Genomic DNA, 6,000 nt, shown 5'->3' on the forward strand with positions numbered 1-6,000 from the left:
CATTTTTCAAGCAAAGGTGTGAAAATCTACTCAAAATTTTCAAGTGACATTTTCACAAACACTTGGTGGGCAAAATAACAAAACATGGCAAATTGCAAAGGAAAATAAAAACTATAACCAAACTATTCACAATATCAACAATAGAAACTCAATCAAGCATATATAAATCATAAAAGACAAAAATAATAAACAAAAGATTCAAGAAATCAAAATTGAGCAAACTAACAAAATAACTTCTGTTATAAGAAAGCAAGAGTAAATGCGATGTAATTAAAGAGAAATTAAAGAGTACTTACAAAAGAGCAAGCCAAATCCAAGATCAAAACTGAAATTATAAAATTCTACTATGAACCCTAATTAAAACCCTAAGAGAGAATTCTTTAAACTACACTAAACTACCCCTACTCCTAATAATCTATGTAATGTGTGTAAAAGTGAGCTCCACCTAAGTGTATGTTCATTTTCCTTTGATATAGCCTTCAAATTGGCTTTAGCAACTCCAAAAATTGGGCCAAGAGGCCCCCAAATTCGCAAGCCACGTGCTTCATTAACGAAGTCACGCGTTGGGACTTGTGCGTATACACAGGCATATACGCACACTTGCTGATTCTTCACTTGTGTGTATGCACAGGAAGTTGTGCATACGCACACTTGAGTGTGTGCTTCTCCTTCGTTTTCTTCATAAAATCTCCCATTTTGCATGCTTCCTTCCACTTTTACCTAGCCATTCTTGCCTATTAGACCTGGAATCAATCACAAAACATATCACGGCATCGAATAGAATAAAAGTGGAATTAAAATGATCAATTTAAGCACAAAAATACATGTTTTCTCATTTAGGTTCAAATTAGAGAGAAATCACAAAGGTATGCTATTTTAGTGAATAAGTGTGAGTTTATGTGATGAAATCCGTCCAATTCAAGTCAAAATTTACCGTCAAATATAGACTCATCATATTCATATCTTTTGCAACCTTAATATTTATATTAAGTTCATCGAGTAAGATATTTTAGTCATTATAACTCATTGTTTATTTATTCCTCTTGTTCTTATTAATAGTCCATGATCTATCGGTTTCTAACCAAATCCTAATCGCCCCAAATCTTAAACTCTTGTACTTAGATGAATACTTCTTTATGTATCATATATTAAATATTTTTTAGTATGAATACCATCATTGTATGTTATCCTATAATGTCTCTTTGTTACATACATATTATGCATTTTAATATAATTGTACATTAAAGAACCGAGGGTATGATTCTTTGGTAAGGGAATACCAAGGATATAGATATAGAATGTCAAGCACTTGCTAAAATTCATATTAAGGATGAAGGATACACTACAAGAAAAATATTGAGTACCGTCGAATTTAGTGATGGTTGTTACCGGCAGATTCAGCGGCAGTTTTTGCATCGGATACGAGTAAAATTTTGTTCTCAGAATTAATTACCGTCGGATTTTTTATTCTGCCACTAAATTCGACGGTAATTAGTGGCGTGAAATCTTATTTTACTACCGCCAAATTTACTGACAGATTTTCCGTCGGTATAACAGTTTTGTGAAAGGCGGCATTTAGACACTTTACCAGTGGAAATTTTGCCGGTAAATCCAACAGTAAAATTAGGGTAAAATTGAAACACAAAACCCTTCTCTCTCTCTAGCTCACATCTCCTTCGTTGAAGCTGTTGTCATTTCCACCACCACCTAGAGCTTCTGCTATAGTTGTCACTGTTAGTATTTGTGGCCATCAATGGTGATCACGTTGTCGCTGTCGCTATTGCCTCTTGTCACTGCCACGCTTTTACCATCCTACAACCTCCATCAGAGGTAATTTTGGTATATTTTTTATTTTTTCAGATTTTTTTTGAGTTTAGGGATTTTTTTAGGTATTTTGTTAAATTATTGATTAAATTAGTGTAATAAAATTTGTAATTAGAATTTTTTATCTTAATTTAATGAAATAAAAATTAAAGAAAGTTAGGGTAGGTTAAGTAGGGTAAGATTAAACGTGCTTGAGATGTTGGAAGATTTTATTTAGTTTGTTGAATTAGTTTCACCTTATGAATTTAATAAGTTATTTTTTTTAGGATGGTGCTATTTTGTCTGAGATCAATTGGAGTTCGCTTCTTCTGTAGTTTATGCATATGTATTCTCTATTGGTATTCTATCTCTAAGTATAATCAATTGTTTAATTTTTATGCCGGACTTACTTTTCCTAAGACAGCGTTTTAGGACGGAAGTGGGAGAATGTCGTGTAGAGACGCCTTCTCAAAACCCTTGTTTGTTGGAAAATTGTGGAGCTATAAGGGGTTGCGCCTATGATGCACGGACATGGACATTGACACAGGAAAAATTGACACACGAATTTTAAAATCTTATAAGATATGGAGACACGTATATATGTAAAATATAAAGTATTTTTTAGAAAATAGTAATGATATTTTGATATTTATTGATATTAAAGCATAAATTAATTTTTTAATATCTTATTTTAATTATATAAAGTATTTAAAATTTTTTATTTTAATAAATAATAATATATACTATTTCTAAATTTATTTCAACAATACATGTCAATAATAAGGTTGGACACGCTAACACATGATGGTATTTAGGTGTGTCCAAGTGTGTCTGGAGAAGAATTTTTTATTTTTTATTAAGACATGGTTGAACACGGCAGACACGCATATCGATGAGTGTCGTGTCCGAAATGTGTCCGACATGTGGACACGGCAACTCAGCGAAGTGTCTGTGCTTCGTAGGGTTACGCACTAGAACGATTAGTATTTGATGTGTTATTGAATGGGTGTTTATTCTAATTTATGCCTGAAGCTATTTTCTCTATGAAAACTGTTAAATTTATTTGGTGGATGTCTCTGAATTAAGAAAAAGTTCTGCCAAAATTTTGTTTAAATCGTTTAACATATGTTTGTTTTGTGAGGAAATGATAATTGAATTTGGTGGGATATTCTAATTATAGGAGACACCCTGCCGAATTTTCTAAAAATTTTAATAAGTTGTGTTGTCAGATGAAAATTATAGGGTGTTTGTTGCAAGATGATACCAAGTCATCATATGTGGATGTATGATAGAGATAACAATGGATGGGGGTTTAAAATCTAAATTCTTTGAGGGGGTTAACGCGTTTGTTGCGTTTGTCTTCAACCTGAAACTGTTTAAGTCTCAAAGGGTATCTAGGTATTCGTGCTATATGTAATGACCTAATTTTTGACAGGTTTGGATCACTGCTAGTCATTAAGCACTACTTCTCAGATACTCTATGAAACACTAGACTCGATATTATTATTTACTACATATGAGCTTTTCGTACTAGCGAAATCGTATAAGTTAGATAGGTTGAAGCATTTTGTTTTAATTAAGTTATAATTAATCTCATACGTCAGCATATATGTACAATAAAAGTATATATTAAATTAAAATGAAATCAGTTCAAATAGCACATAGTTCATAGAGTAAAGCACAAATGTATCCACACACACACACATACACACACACACACACACACACACACACACACACACACAAATATATATGTATCCAAAGTTAGCTTGCTACAGACTCGATGGACATGTTAATATACACACACAAATATATATGTATGTATATGTATACTGACTAGCAACTCCCCAGATACCTAGTCCATGCAGCAAACCTCTGGGCTAATCAAAGAAGTATCAAGTCATATCCCTCAAAAGACTACATAATTGAGAGAAAATAAAGTCTAAGGATCAAAGTCCATCTATCCTACAATCATTGCACCGTTGAGGCACAAGTTTACAATCATCATCCCAGGACTAGTCTCGAGCATCACCCGCAGCATCTCCTGTAGGATCCTAAAACACATGCTATTCTGGTACCTCTATGAATAAAACTCCAGTGGCTATGACCAAGTCAGGATCCTCCATCTGTGGGGAAATAGGAAAAGAAGAGATGAGAACCTATATGGTTCCTAGTAAGGTACAAAGGTGGAAACGTATCTCTCTTGTTATTCCTAGGATTCTTGGCTCTAACATCATGAGTTATTCTGTTACCTAATTTCTTAACCCTAGTTCTTTTACTAACTCTTCTCTCCTTCCCGTATTCATAACTTTTGAAGTTTATTGATTGATCTTTTCTCTTATCCTTATCATAAGTTACAGGTTTGATATAAACACAGAAAATCAAATATAAACAAGCACAAAAAAGAACATAGCAAATATCAAACATGGAGAATGAATAATCAACAAAAACAAGCAATATGTGCAAGCCAGGAGCTCATACGTCGATTGACTATCTGCAACATGATGTTACCCGTAATGAATCGCGAATATGGTTTCTCACCAAGTACAGTCAGGTACCGGTATTGTCATGGATGAACCATGTGCAGTTAGGATTCCTCATCAGCACGGGTGCACCCATACACAATCTGGCCAGAAAGTATAATAGTTGCTATAGCTGAGAAAATGTGCATCTTAATGAGAAACAGGCTATCAATTAGGCAGGCGTCCCCACATGAGCAATCTCATCACATCATTATATCATTCATAATTTTATTCATCATCAACAAACTCTCCATGGGTAGTACGTTTTTCCCTGACCGAGGTTCTCTTCCCAACTAGTACATTTTTCCTAGCTGAGGGTCTCTTCCTAGCCAATAAAATATGTCCCATACCATATTTTATTAGTTTGGGGACTCTCCCTCACTGAGCACTTGATTAGTGAGGTTGTCTGCCTACCAATATTACCTTAGTGGGACTTGCACGACTTCTTGGAGGTATCCTTTACTTTTAATATCTTAATATAATTATTTGCTAACAAACTTATACTCTTAGTTATTTTCTTAATTTATTTGACTTATTGCCTCCTTGGCGACCATATTTCTAACTAAAAATAAAAATACTAAACTAACTCGAAAATTAAAGATATGATGAAAAATCAAGAAACTTAGCTTGGTTTTAAGCTTGCGATAATAATTATTCCATAAAATAATTAATTATAACAGTAATGTTTAATTACCGAGTCTTGTTGTCAGAAATTTACAGAAAAAACTCTAACTTGGTGAGTAAAGTTTAACTATAATTTTCCTCAAGTTTTCGATCATGTTTGATGAAAATAAGGTTTATGATGTGTGGGGATATAGTGTGGAGGAGAGAAAACTGTGGCTTTATAATGAAGAAAAACCAATTTGATTATGAAATGGTGGAGTTGGTTTAGTTTGGTTCAAGCTCAATTTAATTAAGCTATGTGGGTTGGTTTATTATGTGGCTTCAAGAATTTTTGGTTGAAGATAGATTCCTTGATATCTTAGCCGAACTGCCAAAGAAAGAAGAACATGAATTAATGATTAAACCGTAAGATTACCATTTTCAAACCGTATTGGTTTAAACAACCGGCAATTGAGGAATTGGTAGCAGAGAGTATCTCACCTCCAAATCAAATTTAGAATATTCTACTAAGCTAATTTAGTCAAGAAAAACTAGTAGTAAAGATTTCATAGATGATTTTAACTCAGCGGTCAAATTCATCGTTATTGGTACCGTTTTTTGTGTAGGACACACTTTTATCTTTCACGACATATCTATTCCTTTCACTTATCTAATCTAAATACGCCTTATAATATTTGTTAAGGTGATTCACAGACATTTATCAGAATGTCATCACAGAATTTTCGAGAATAAATCCTATGGAGAAACGGGGTGTTACATTCTACACACCTGACAAAAAGTTTCATCCTCGAAACTTCGGGTATACCTAAAGATCAAAATATCTTTAAGAACTTCGTCCCAACTATGGTCTTACACTAACGTAATACTTATCTTACATGAAAAGGGGGTCGATCCTAAGGACATTCGTAACCGAAGTCGATGAAAACTCTTCACGTTCGTATCTCATGCCACCACGCTTCTGCTGTGCATCACTCACATCGATTCGTCTTGGTTGTAGTTACTTAGCAACATGCTTGCCCCACGCCTCATGCTTTTTGGTTTGTCCTTCAGT

This window comes from Arachis ipaensis, chromosome B04 (genome assembly GCF_000816755.2).
Source record: "Arachis ipaensis cultivar K30076 chromosome B04, Araip1.1, whole genome shotgun sequence".
In the NCBI taxonomy this organism is placed as follows: Eukaryota; Viridiplantae; Streptophyta; class Magnoliopsida; order Fabales; family Fabaceae; genus Arachis; species Arachis ipaensis.